The sequence below is a fragment of the Primulina tabacum genome, chromosome 10 (assembly GCF_025594145.1).
Source record: "Primulina tabacum isolate GXHZ01 chromosome 10, ASM2559414v2, whole genome shotgun sequence".
NCBI lineage: Eukaryota > Viridiplantae > Streptophyta > Magnoliopsida > Lamiales > Gesneriaceae > Primulina > Primulina tabacum.
This window is the reverse complement of record NC_134559.1, coordinates 30345190-30357482: the sequence shown is the minus strand read 5'-3', so window position 1 is coordinate 30357482 and position 12293 is coordinate 30345190. Positions and strand designations below refer to the sequence as shown.

The window sequence follows — 12293 nt, the reverse complement described above, 5'->3', positions numbered from 1 at the left end:
GCGATGGACAACACGCGGGACTGCTCTCGTCCAATCCGAACCATGAAGTTAAGCGTTCTGGCGCGATGGCAGAGCTAGGATGGGTGACCTCCCTTGGAAGTCCTCGTGTCGTGACCGTTTACGTAAATTATGGATAAAACTGTCGACATAATTGTTTTTAATGAGTTAACCGTCTCCGGAGTAATCTGGGTCATACCCTTCCGCACAGAACCGGCTCACGACAACAAAAATCGCTAAATATTCCCAGAAAATAGAAAAAAAATAAGAAGAAAAAAATGGCAAATGTAAAGCTATTATTATGCCTGGGATAAGATAAAATGGAACCGGAATCGAATTTCGGACTTCCTAAGCGGATTTCTCGAGGAAACGGAAGCTTAATAGAAGCGGAAAATCGCAAATTCGAGGGTTTTAGAGAAGAAATTCGGCTAAAAGCTCGCCAGCTATTATTATGCATGGGATAAGATAAAATGGAACCGGAAACGAATTTCGGACTTCCTAAACGGATTTCTCGAGGTAACGGAAGCTTAACAGAAGCGGAAAATCGTAAATTTGAGGGTCTTAGAGAAGAAGATCGGCTAAAATCTCGCCAGCACATTGCGGAGTAATGAATCTCGTTCGTTTACCCATTTACAATCAAATTAGGCTACAATTTTGTTCAAATCCGGCAGTGCCCGAGCTACGTCGATTTCACATGTCTTATCTGATCCCGATCGATATTCAGATGATTTGAACCAAAAATCGTCTGTCAACAAGTAATCAAAAATAGAAAAACACGAAAAGGGGCGCAACACGAGGACTTCCCAGGGGGTCACTCATCCTAGAACTGCTCTCGCCGAAGCATGCTCAACTTCGGAGTTCTGATGGGATCTGGTGCATTAGTGCTGGTATGATCGCAACCGACATTGAGTGGATGTTTATTCTTATATCCCTCGAGTACGTGTGGAGCGGGCGGCGATGGACAACACGCGGCACTGCTCTCGCCCAATAAGAACCATGAAGTTAAGCTTTCTGGCGCGATGGCAGAATTAGGATGGGTGAAATCCATGGGAAGTCCTCGCCTCGCGACCGTTTACGTAAATTATGGCTAAAATAGTCGAAATAATTGTTTTTAATGAGTTAACCGTCTCCAGAGTAATCTGCATCATACCCTTATGCACAGAACCGGCTCACGACAACAAAAATCGCTAAATGTTCCATGAAAATAGAAAAAAAAATAAGAATAAAAAAATTGGGAATGTAAAGCTATTATTATGTCTGGGATACGATAACCTCCCTGGGAAGTACTCGTGTCGCGACCGTTTACGTAAATTATGGATAAAGCAGTCGAAATAATTGTTTTAAATGAGTTAACCGTCTCCGGAGTAATCTACGTAATACCCACCCTTCTGCACAGAACCGGATCACGATCACAAAAATCGCTAAGTATTCCAAGAAAATAGAAAAAAAATAAGAAGAAAAAAATGGCGAATGTAAAGCTATTATTATGCCTGGGATAAGATAAAATGGAACCGGAATCGAATTTCGGACTTCCTAAGCGGATTTCTCGAGAAAACGGAAGCTTAACAGAATCGGAAAATCGCAAATTAGAGGGTTTTAGAGAAGGAATTCGGCAAAAATCTCGGCAGCTCATTGCGAAGAATGAGTCTCGTTCGTTTGCCCGTTTACAATCAAATTAGGCTACAATTTTGTCCAAATACGGCAGTGCCCGAGCTACGTTGATTTCACGTCTTATCTGGTCTCGGTCGAGATTCAGAGGATTTGAGCCGAAAATCGTCTGTCAACAAGTATTCCAAAATAGAAAAACACGAAAAAGGGTACAACACGAGGACTTCCTAGGGGGTCACCCATCCTAGTACTGCTCTCTCCCAAGCACGCTTAACTTCGGAGTTCTGGTGGAATCCGGTGCATTATTGCTGGTATGATCGCACCCGACATTTAGTGGGATGTTTATTCTTATATCCTAGAGTACGTGCTGAGCGGGCGGCGATAGACAACATGCGGCACTGCTCTCGCCCAATCAGAACCATGAAGTTATGCGTTTTGGCGCGATGGTGGAGCTAGGATGGGTGACCTCCCTGGGAAGTCCTCGTGTCGCGACCGTTTACGTAAATTATGGATAAAACAGTCGAAATAATTGTTTTTAATGAGTTAACCGTCTCCTGAGTATTCTACGTAATACGCTTCCGCACAGAACCGGCTCACGACAACAAAAATCGCTAAATGTTCCTAGTAAATAGAAAAAAAATAAGAAGAAGAAAATTGCGAATGTAAAGCTATTATTATGCCTGGGATACGATAAAATGGAACCGGAATCGAATTTCGGACTTCCTAAGCGGATTTCTCGAGGAAACGAAAGCTTAACAGAAGCGGAAAATTGCAAATTAGAGTGTCTTAGAGAAAGAATTCGGCTAAAATCTCTCCAGCTCATTGCGGATTAATGAGTTTTGTTCGTTTGCCCGTTTACAATCAAATTAGGCTACAATTTTGTCCAAATCCGGCAGCGCCCGAGCTACGTTGATTTCACGTCCTATCTGGTACCGATCGAGATTCAGATGATTTGAGCCGAAAATCATATGTCAATAAGTAATCAAAAATAAAAAAACACGAAAAAGGATGCAACACGAGGACTTCCCAGGGGGGTAACCGGTGCATTAGTGCTAGTATGATCGCAACCGACATTGAGTTGGTAGTTTATTCTTATATCCCTCGAGTACGTGTGGAGCGGGCGACGATGGACAACACGCGGCACTGCTCTCGTCAAATCACAACCATGAAGTTAAGCGTTCTGGCGCGATGGCAGAGCTAAGATGGGTGACCTCCCTGGGAAGTCCTCGTGTCGCGACCGTTTACGTTTATTATGGCTAAAACAGTCGAAATAATTGTTTTTAATGAGTTAACCGTCTCTGTAGTAATCTGCGTCATACCCTTCTGCACAGCACCGGCTCACGAGAACAAAAATCGCTAAATGTTCCCAGAAAATAGAAAAAAATAAGAAGAAGAAAGCGAATGTAAAGTTATTATTATGCCTGAGATACGATAAAATGGAACCGGAATAGATATTCGGACTTCCTAAGCAGATTTCCCGAGGAAACGGAAGCTTAACAGAAGCAAAAAATCGCAAATTAGAGGGTCTTAGAGAAGAAATTCGGCTAAGACCGTTTACAACCAAATTAGGCTACGATTTTGTCTTGTCCAAATTCAACAGTGCCCGAGTTACGTTGATTGCACGTCTTATTTGGTCTCGATCAAGATTCAGAAGATTTGAGCAGAAAATCGTCTTTCAACAAGTAATCAAAAATAGAAAAACACGGAAAGGGGTGCAACACGAGGACTTCCCAGGGGGTCACCCATCCTAGTACTGCCTCTCGCCCAAGCACGCTTAACTTCGGAGTTCTGATGGGATCCGGTGCTTTAGTGCTTGAATGATCGCACCAGACATTGAGGAGGATGTTTATTCTCATATCCCTCGAGTACGTGTGGAGCGGGCGGCGATGGACAACACGCTGCACTGCTCTCGCCCAATCAGAACCATGAAGTTAAGCGTTCTGGCGCGATGGCAGAACGAGGATGGGTGACGTCCCTGGGAAGTCCTCGTGCCGTGACCTTTAAAGTAAATTATGGCTAAAACAGTCGAAATAATTGTTTTTAATGAGTTAACCGTCTCCGGTGTAATCTGCGTCATACCCTTCCGCATAGCACCGGCTCACGACAACAAAAATCGCTAAATGTTCCCAGAAAATAGAAAAAAATAAGAAGAAGTAAATAGGGAATGTAAAGCTATTGTTATGCCTGAGATACGATAAAATGGAACTGGAATTGAATTTCGGACTTCCTAAGTGGATTTCTCGAGGAAACGGAAGCTTAACAGAAGCGAAAAATCGCAAATTAGAGTGTCTTAGAGAAGGAATTCGGCTAAAATCTCGTCAGCTCATTGCGGAGTAATGAGTCTCGTTCGTTTGCCCGTTTACAATCAAATTAGCCTACAATTTTGTCCAAATCCGGCAGTGCCCGAGCTGCGTTGATTTCACATGTCTTCTCTAGTCCTTTTCGAGAGTCAGATGATTTGTGCCTAAAATCGTCTGTCAACAAGTAATCAAAAATAGAAAAACACGAAAAGGGATGCAACACGAGTACTTCCCAGGGGGTCATCCATCAAAGTACTGCTCTCGCCCAAGCACGCTTAACTTCGGAGTTCTTATGGGATCCGGTGTATAAGTGCTAGTATGATCGCACCCGAAATTGAGTGGGATGTTTATTCTTATATCCCTCGAGTACGTGTAGAGCGGGCGGCGATGGACAACACGCGGCACTTTTCTCGCCCAATCAGAACAATGAAGTTAAGCGTTCTGGCGCGATAACAGAGCTAGGATGGGTGACCTCCCTGGAAAGTCCTCGTGTCGCGACCGTTTACGTAAATAATGGCTAAAACAGTTGAAATAATTGTTTTTAATGAGTTAACCGTTTCCGGAGTAATCTGCGTCATACTCTTCCGCACAGAAACGGCTCACGACAACAAAAATCGCTAAATGTTCCCAGAAAATAGAAAAAAATAAGAATAAGAAAATAGCGAATGTAAAGATATTATTATGTCTGTGATACGATAAAATGAAACCGGAATCGAATTTCGGCCTTACTAAGCGGATTTTTCGAGGAAACGGAAGCTTAACAGAAACGGAAAATCGCAAATTAGAGGGTCTTAGAGACGGAATTCGGCTAAAATCTCGCCAGCTCATTGCGGATTAATGTGTCTCGTTCGTTTGCCCGTTTGCAATCAAATTAGCCTACAATTTTGTCCAAATTCGGCAGTGCCCGAGCTACGTTGATTTCACATGTCTTCTCTGGACCTGATCGAGAGTTGGATGATTTGAGCCTAAAATCTTCTGTCAACAAGCAGTCAAAAATAGAAAAACACGAAAAGGGGTGCAACACGAGGACTTCCCAGGGAGTCACCCATCCAAGTACTGCTCTCGCCCAAGCACGGCTTAACTTCGGAGTTCTGATGGGATCCGGTGTATTATTGCTGGTATGATCGCACCCGACTTTGAGTGGGATGTTATTTCCTATATCCCTCTAGTACGTGTGGAGCGGGCGGCGATGGACAACACGCGGCACAGCTCTCGCCCAATCCGAACAATGAAGTTAAGCGTTCTGACGCGATGGAAGAGCTAGGATGGGTGACCTCCCAGGAAAGTCCTCGTGTCGCGACCGTTTACGTTAATTATGACTAAAACAGTCGAAATAATTGTTTTTAATGTGTTAACTGTCTCCGGAGTAATCTGCGTCATACCATTCCGCACAGAACCGGCTCACAACAACAAAAATCGTTAAATGTTTCCAGAAAATAGAAAAAAAATAAGAATAATAAAATAGCGAATGTAAAGCTATTATTATGCCTGGGATACGATAAAATGAAACCGAAACTGAATTTCGGACTTCCTAAGCGGATTTCTCGAGGAAACAGAAGCTTAACAGAAGCGGAAAATCGCAAATTAGAGGGTCTTAGAGAAGGAATTCGGCTAAAATATCTCCCGCTCATTGCGGATTAATGAGTCTCGTTCGTTTGCCAGTTTACAATCAAATTAGGCTACAATTTTGTCCAAATCCGGCAGTGCCCGAGATACGTTGATTTCACGTCTTATCTGGTCCCGATCGAGATTCAGATGATTTGAGCCGAAAATTGTCTTTCTACAAGTAATAAAAAATATAAAAACATGAAAAGGGATGCAACACGAGGACTTCCCAGGGAGTTCACCCATCCTATTACTGCTCTCTCCCAAGCACGCTTAACTTCGGAGTTCTGATGGGTTCCGGTGCGTTAGTGCAGGTATGATCGCACCCGACATTGAGTTTGATGTTTATTCTTATATCCCTCGAGTACATGTGGAGCGGGCGGGAATGGACAACATGCGGCACTGCTCTCGCCCAATCAGAACCATGAAGTTAAGCGTTCTGACGCGATGGCAGAGCTAGGATGGGTGACCTCCCTGGGAAGTCCACGTGTCGCGACCGTTTACGTAAATTATGGTTAAAACAGTAGAAATAATTGTTTTTAATGAGTTAACCGTCTCCGGAGTAATCTGCGTCATACCCTTCCGCACAGCACCGGCTCACGACAACAAAAATCGCTAAATGTTCCCAGAAAATAGAAAAAAATAAGAAGAAGAAAATAGCTAATTGAAAGCTATTATTATGCCTGGGATAAGATAAAATGGAACCGGAATCGAATTTTGGACTTTCTAAGCGGATTTCTCGAGGAAACGGAAGCTTAATAGAAGCGGAAAATCGCAAATTAGAGGGTCTTAGAGAAGGAATTTGGCTAAAATCTCTCCAGCTCATTGCGGATTAATGAGTCTCGTTCGTTTGCCCGTTTACAATCAAATTAGGCTACAATTTTGTCCAAATCCTGCAGTTCATGAGCTACGTTGATTTCACGTCTTATCTGGTCTCGATCGAGATTCTGATGATTTGAGCCAAAAATCGTCTGTCAACAAGTAATCAAAAATATAAAAACACGAAAAGGGATGCAACACGACAACTTCCCAAGGGTCACACATCCTAGTACTGCTCTCGCCCAAGCACGCTTAACTTCGGAGTTCTGATGGGATCCAGTGCATTAGTGCTGGTATGATCGCACCCGACATTGAGTGGGATGTTTATTCTTATATCCCTCGAGTACGTGTGGAGCGGGGGGCGATGGACAACAGTTGGCACTGCTCTCGCCCAATCAGAACCATGAAGTTAATCGTTATGGCGCGATGGCAGAGCTAGGATGGGTGACCTCCCTGGGAAGACCTCGTGTCGCGACCGTTTACGTAAATTATGGATAAAACAGTCGAAATAATTGTTTTTAATGAGTTAACCGTCTCCAGAGTAATCTACGTCATACCCTTCCGCACAGAACCGGCTCACGATAACAAAAATCGCTAAATGTTCCCAGAAAATAGAAAAAAAAAAGAAGAAGAAAATAGCGAATGTAAGGCTAGTATTATGCCTGGGATACGATAAAATGGAACCGGAATCGAATTTCAGACTTCCTAAGCGGATTTTCTCGAGGAAACGGAAGCTTAACAGAAGCGGAAAATCGCAAATTAGAGGGTCTTAGAGAAGAAATTCGGCTAAAATCTCGCCAGCTCATTGCGGAGTAATGAGTCTCGTTCGTTTGCCCGCTTACACTCAAATTAGCCTACAATTTTGTCCAAATCCAGCAGTGCCCGAGCTACGATGATTTTGACTTGTCTTCTCTGGTCCTGATCGAGATTCAGATAATTTGAGCCGAAAGTTTTCTGTCAACAAGTAATCAAAAATAGAAAAACACGAAAAATGGTGCAACACGAGAACTTCCCAGGGAGTCACCCATCCTAGTACTACTCTTGCCCAAGCACGATTAACTTCGGAGTTTTGATGGGATACGGTGCATTAGTGCTGGTATGATCGCAACCAACATTGAGTAGGATTTTAATTCTTATATCCTTCGAGTACGTGTGGAGCAAGCGGCGATGGACAACACGCGGCACTGCACTCGTCCAATCCTAACCATGAAGTTAAGCGTTTTGGCGCGATTGCCGAGCTAGGATGGTTGACCTTCCTTGGAAGTCCTCGTGTCGCGACCGTTTATGTAAATATGGATAAAACAGTTGAAATAATTGTTTTTAATGAGTTAACCGTCTCCGGAGTAATCTGCGTCATACCCTTCCGCACAGAACCGGCTCATGACAACAAAAATCGCTAAATGTTTCCAGAAAATTGAAAAAAAAATAAGAATAAGAAAATAGCTAATGTAAAGCTATTATTATGACTGGGATACGATAAAATGAAACCGGAATCGAATTTCGTACTTACTAAGCGGATTTTTCGAGGAAACGGAAGCTTAAGAGAAGGGGAAAATCGTAAATTAGAGGGTCTTAGAGAAGGAATTCGGCTAAAATCTCGCCAGCTCATTGCGTATTAATGAGTCTCGTTCGTTTGCCCGTTTACAATCAAATTAGGCTACAATTTTGTCCAAATCCGACAGTGCCCGAATTACGTTGATTTCACATGTCTTATTTGGTCTCGATCGAGATTCAGATGATTTGAGTCGAAAATCGTCTTTCAACAAGTAATTAAAAATATAAAAACACGAAAATGGGTGCAACACAAGGACTTCCCACGGGGTCGGTCACCCATCCTAGTACTGCTCTTGCCCAAGCACGCTTAACTTCGAAGTTCTGATGGGATCCGGTGCATTAGTGCTGGTATGATCGCACCCGACATTTAGTGGGATGTTTATTCTTATTACCCTCGAGTACGTGTGGAGCGGGCGGCGATGGACAACACGCGGCACTGCTCTCGCCCAATCATAACCATGAAGTTAAGCGTTCTGGCGCGATGGCAGAGCTAGGATGGGTGACCTCCCTGGGAAGACCTCGTGTCGCGACCTTTTACGTAAATTATGGATAAAACAGTCGAAATAATTGTTTTTAATGAGTTCACCGTCTCCGGAGTAATCTGCGTCATACCCTTCCGCACAGAACCGGCTCACGACAACAAAAATCGATAAATGTTCCCAGAAAATAAAAAAAAAATAAGAAGAAGGAAATAACGAATGTAAAGCTATTATTATTCTTAGGATACGATAAAATGGAACCAGAATCGAATTTCGAACTTCCTAAGCGGATTTATCTAGGAAACGAAAGCTTAACAGAAGCGAAAAATCGCAAATTAGAGGGTCTTAGAGAAGGAATTCGGCTAAAATCTCGCCAGCTCATTGCAGAGAATGAGTCTCGTTCGTTTGCCCGTTTACAATCAAATTAGCCTAAAATTTTGTCCAAATCCGGCAGTGCTCGAGCTACGTTGATTTCACATTTCTTCTCTTATCCTGATCAAGAGTCAGATGATTTGAGCCGAAAATCGTCTGTCAACAAGTAATCAAAAAAAGAAAAACACGAAAAGGGGTGCAAACGAGGACTTTCCAGCGGGTAACTCATCCAAGTACTGCTCCCACCCAAGCATGCTTAACTTCGAAGTTCTGATGGGATTCGGTGCATTAGTGCTGGTATGATCGCACCCGACATTGAGTGGGATGTTTATTATTATATCCCTCGAGTACGTGTGGAGCGTGCGACGATGGACAACACGCGGCACTGCTCTCGCCCAATCAGAACAATGAAGTTAAGCGTTCTGGCGCGATGGCAGAGCTAGGATGGGTGACATCCCTGGAAAGTCCTCGTGTCGCGACTGTTTCCGTAAATTATGGCTAAAACAGTCGAAATAATTGTTTTTAATGAGTTAACCGTCTCCGGAGTAATCTGCGTCATACCCTACCGCACAGAACGAGCTCACGACAACAAAAATCGCTAAATGTTCCCTGAAAAGTGAAAAAAAATAAGAATAAGAAAATAGCGAATGTAAAGCTATTATTATGCCTTGATACAATAAAATGAAACTGGAATCGAATTTCGGACTTACTAAGCGGATTTTTCGAGGAAACGGAAGATTAACAAAAGCGGAAAATCGCAAATTAGATGGTCTTAGGGAAGGAATTCGGCTAAAATCTCGCCATCTCATTGCGGATTAATCAATCTCGTTCGTTTGCCCGTTTACAATCAAATTAGGCTACAATTTTGTCCAAATCCGGCAGTGCCCGAGCTACATTGATTTTGCATTTCTTATCTGGTCCCGATCGAGATTCAGATGATTTGAGCCGAAAATCGTCTGTCAACAAATAATCAAAAATAGAAAAACACGAAAAGGGGTCCAACACGAGGACTTCCCAGGGGGTCACCCATCCTAGTACTGCTGTCGCCCAAGAACGCTTAACTTCGGAGTTCTGATGGGATCCAGTGCATTAGTGCTGGTATGATCACACCCGACATTGAGTGGGATGTTTATTCTTATATCCCTCGAGTACGTGTGGAGCAGGCGGCGATAGACAACACGCGGCACTGCTCTCGTCCAATCAGAACCATGAAGTTAAGCGTTCTGGGACGATGGTAGAGCTAGGATGGGTGACCTCCCTGGGAAGTCCTCGTGGCGACCGTTTACGTAAATTATGGCTAAAACAGTTGAAATAATTGTTTTTAATGAGTTAACAGTCTCCGGAGTAATCTGCGTCATACCCTTTCGCACAGCACCTGTTGGAACTTTTCAAGTTCGCAATCTTGATTTTGATGTTAACAAAACTTGTTATTGTGTTTCTAACATATTTCCTCAAGTGTGAAATTGCAAACACAAGAAGCAAGCTGAAACTGAATTTTGCACAAACTGAATTTCTGGCGAGCTTTGGTATTTTGATGATATCTGTCAACTGGATTATCCAAATGACAATCCGCAAACTGGACTGATTAGAAAACTCAATTCGGAACAAATCGTATATCACGTCAGTTTGGCAAAATCGGATGTTATGATGGTCTAACTGATCGCTCAATTACCAAAATGATCACACGAAAACAGCAATCAGTTGAGTTTGAGCAGCTGCGGTACAGAAACTTTCCAACGGTCATATTCTTGTGTCTAACGTATATATCAGTGTTGGAGCCTATAAATACAACATATTGAAGATCAAACAACAGCTTTTGAAGGGGATTCAAAGCATGGGCAGTTAGCATGAAAAAATCAGCTTGTTGAGAGCACAAGCCCTTGTGTGAGGATACATTTGAGATGTACACTATAAATGATAAATTCCTCACACACAATCACTCACACATATACAAGAGAGTTGAACTTCAAAGATTAGTTGAGTGAGTCTTGCACAAAGACAATAAACTTGTGTATGTAGTCTTTGCATATGAGACATTAAAGAATATGCTGATTGTGAGGTGCTGCCTACAATCTTGAGTGCTAGGAGTTCTAGTTGGGTGCTGCCCTTCCAGAATGGGTTTGTACAAGTAGTTGTATAAATCAAAGTTTTCTAGTGGATCCTTCCCAAGAGGAAAAAGGGATGACGTAGGAGTGTTTGAAATATCCGAATATCCATAAACAAATTCGTGTCTATTTTTTTATTGCATTTGCTTATCATTTTCACTGTTTTTAAAGATGCATTGTTGAAGCATTTTATGTGTTCTTCAAATATCAAAATATTGTATACCAAATGTTTGATAAAATACTTCAACTGAATATTTTTACTCATTCAACTTGCATATATTTTAAATGGTTTACAAAATATTTAATAGGTTTCTACGAAGGATTATTTCGAGTATCTTCCTCTTGGTTTTTAACGAAACTCGATTTAATTCATCGGTATTCAATATTTCAAGAACCGAGCTATTGTAGCTCAATGATTATCCCCCCTAATCGATCCTATCAGCACCGGTTCACGACAACAAAAATCGCTAAATGTTCCCAGAAAATACAAAAAAAATAAGAAGAAGAAAATAGCGAATGTAAAGCTATTATTATGCCTGGGATACGATAAAATGGAACCAGAATCGAATTTCAGACTCCCTAAGCGGATTTATCGAGGAAACGGAAGCTTAACAGAAGCGGAAAATCGCAAATTCGAAGGTCTTAGAGAAGGAATTCGGCTAAGACCGTTTACAATCAAATTAGGCTATAAGTTTGTCCAAATCCAGCAGTGCCCGAGTTACGTTGATTTCCCATGTCTTATTTGGACCCGATCGAGATTTAGATGATTTGAGCTGAAAATCATCTTTCAACAAGTAATCAAAAATAGAAAAACACGAAAAGGGGTGCAACACGAGGACTTCCCAGGGGGTCACCCATCCTAGTACTGCTCTCGCCCAAGTACGCTTAACTTTGTAGTTCTGATGGGATCCGGTGCATTAGTGCTCGTAAGATCGCACCCGACATTGAGTGGGATGTTTATTCTTATATCCCTCGAGTACGTGTGGAGCGGGCGGCGATGGACAACATGCGGCACTGCTCTCGCCCAATAAGAACCATGAAGTTAATCGTTATGGCGCGATGTCGGATCTAGGATGGGTGACCTCCCTGGGAATTCCTCGTTTACGTAAATTATGGATAAAACAGTCGAAATAATTGTTTTTAATGAGTTAACCGTCTCCGGAGTAATCTGCGTCATACCCTTCTTTACAGAACCGGCTCACGACAACAAAAATCGCTAAATGTTCCCAAAAAATAGAAAAAAAATAAGAATAAAAAATAGCGAATGTAAAGCTATTATTATGCCTGAGATACGATAAAATGGAACCGGAATTGAATTTCGGACTTCCTAAGCGGATTTCTCGAGGCAATGGAAGCTTAACAGAAGCGGAAATTCGCAAATTAGAGGGTCTTAGAGAAGGAATTCGGATAAAATCTCGCCAGCTCATTGCGGATTAATTAGTCTCGTTCGTTTG

General features: G+C 42.4%; 10 non-coding genes and 2 pseudogenes across 10 annotated transcripts; all 12 read right to left on the bottom strand.

Moving 5' to 3' along the window:
* Positions 1-779: 779 nt before the first annotated feature.
* Positions 780-898, bottom strand: LOC142511696 (5S ribosomal RNA; annotated as a pseudogene).
* Positions 899-1811: 913 nt separating this feature from the next.
* Positions 1812-1930, bottom strand: LOC142508942 (5S ribosomal RNA). The gene has a single exon (XR_012807138.1). It is a non-coding gene; the product is annotated as a 5S ribosomal RNA (ribosomal RNA).
* A 1384-nt stretch (positions 1931-3314) lies between these two features.
* Positions 3315-3434, bottom strand: LOC142517027 (5S ribosomal RNA). The gene has a single exon (XR_012812790.1). It is a non-coding gene; the product is annotated as a 5S ribosomal RNA (ribosomal RNA).
* A 682-nt stretch (positions 3435-4116) lies between these two features.
* Positions 4117-4235, bottom strand: LOC142515713 (5S ribosomal RNA). Its single transcript, XR_012811543.1, has one exon. It is a non-coding gene; the product is annotated as a 5S ribosomal RNA (ribosomal RNA).
* A 682-nt stretch (positions 4236-4917) lies between these two features.
* Positions 4918-5037, bottom strand: LOC142516079 (5S ribosomal RNA). Its single transcript, XR_012811893.1, has one exon. It is a non-coding gene; the product is annotated as a 5S ribosomal RNA (ribosomal RNA).
* Positions 5038-5718: 681 nt separating this feature from the next.
* LOC142510331 (5S ribosomal RNA) lies at positions 5719-5838 on the bottom strand. The gene has a single exon (XR_012808450.1). It is a non-coding gene; the product is annotated as a 5S ribosomal RNA (ribosomal RNA).
* A 680-nt stretch (positions 5839-6518) lies between these two features.
* LOC142517298 (5S ribosomal RNA) lies at positions 6519-6636 on the bottom strand. Its single transcript, XR_012813052.1, has one exon. It is a non-coding gene; the product is annotated as a 5S ribosomal RNA (ribosomal RNA).
* Positions 6637-7320: 684 nt separating this feature from the next.
* Positions 7321-7439, bottom strand: LOC142509934 (5S ribosomal RNA). The gene has a single exon (XR_012808079.1). It is a non-coding gene; the product is annotated as a 5S ribosomal RNA (ribosomal RNA).
* A 683-nt stretch (positions 7440-8122) lies between these two features.
* Positions 8123-8245, bottom strand: LOC142517024 (5S ribosomal RNA). The gene has a single exon (XR_012812787.1). It is a non-coding gene; the product is annotated as a 5S ribosomal RNA (ribosomal RNA).
* A 682-nt stretch (positions 8246-8927) lies between these two features.
* On the bottom strand, positions 8928-9045 carry LOC142511718 (5S ribosomal RNA; annotated as a pseudogene).
* A 682-nt stretch (positions 9046-9727) lies between these two features.
* On the bottom strand, positions 9728-9846 carry LOC142508244 (5S ribosomal RNA). The gene has a single exon (XR_012806468.1). It is a non-coding gene; the product is annotated as a 5S ribosomal RNA (ribosomal RNA).
* A 1814-nt stretch (positions 9847-11660) lies between these two features.
* Positions 11661-11779, bottom strand: LOC142508137 (5S ribosomal RNA). Its single transcript, XR_012806365.1, has one exon. It is a non-coding gene; the product is annotated as a 5S ribosomal RNA (ribosomal RNA).
* Between the last annotated feature and the right edge of the window lie 514 nt (positions 11780-12293).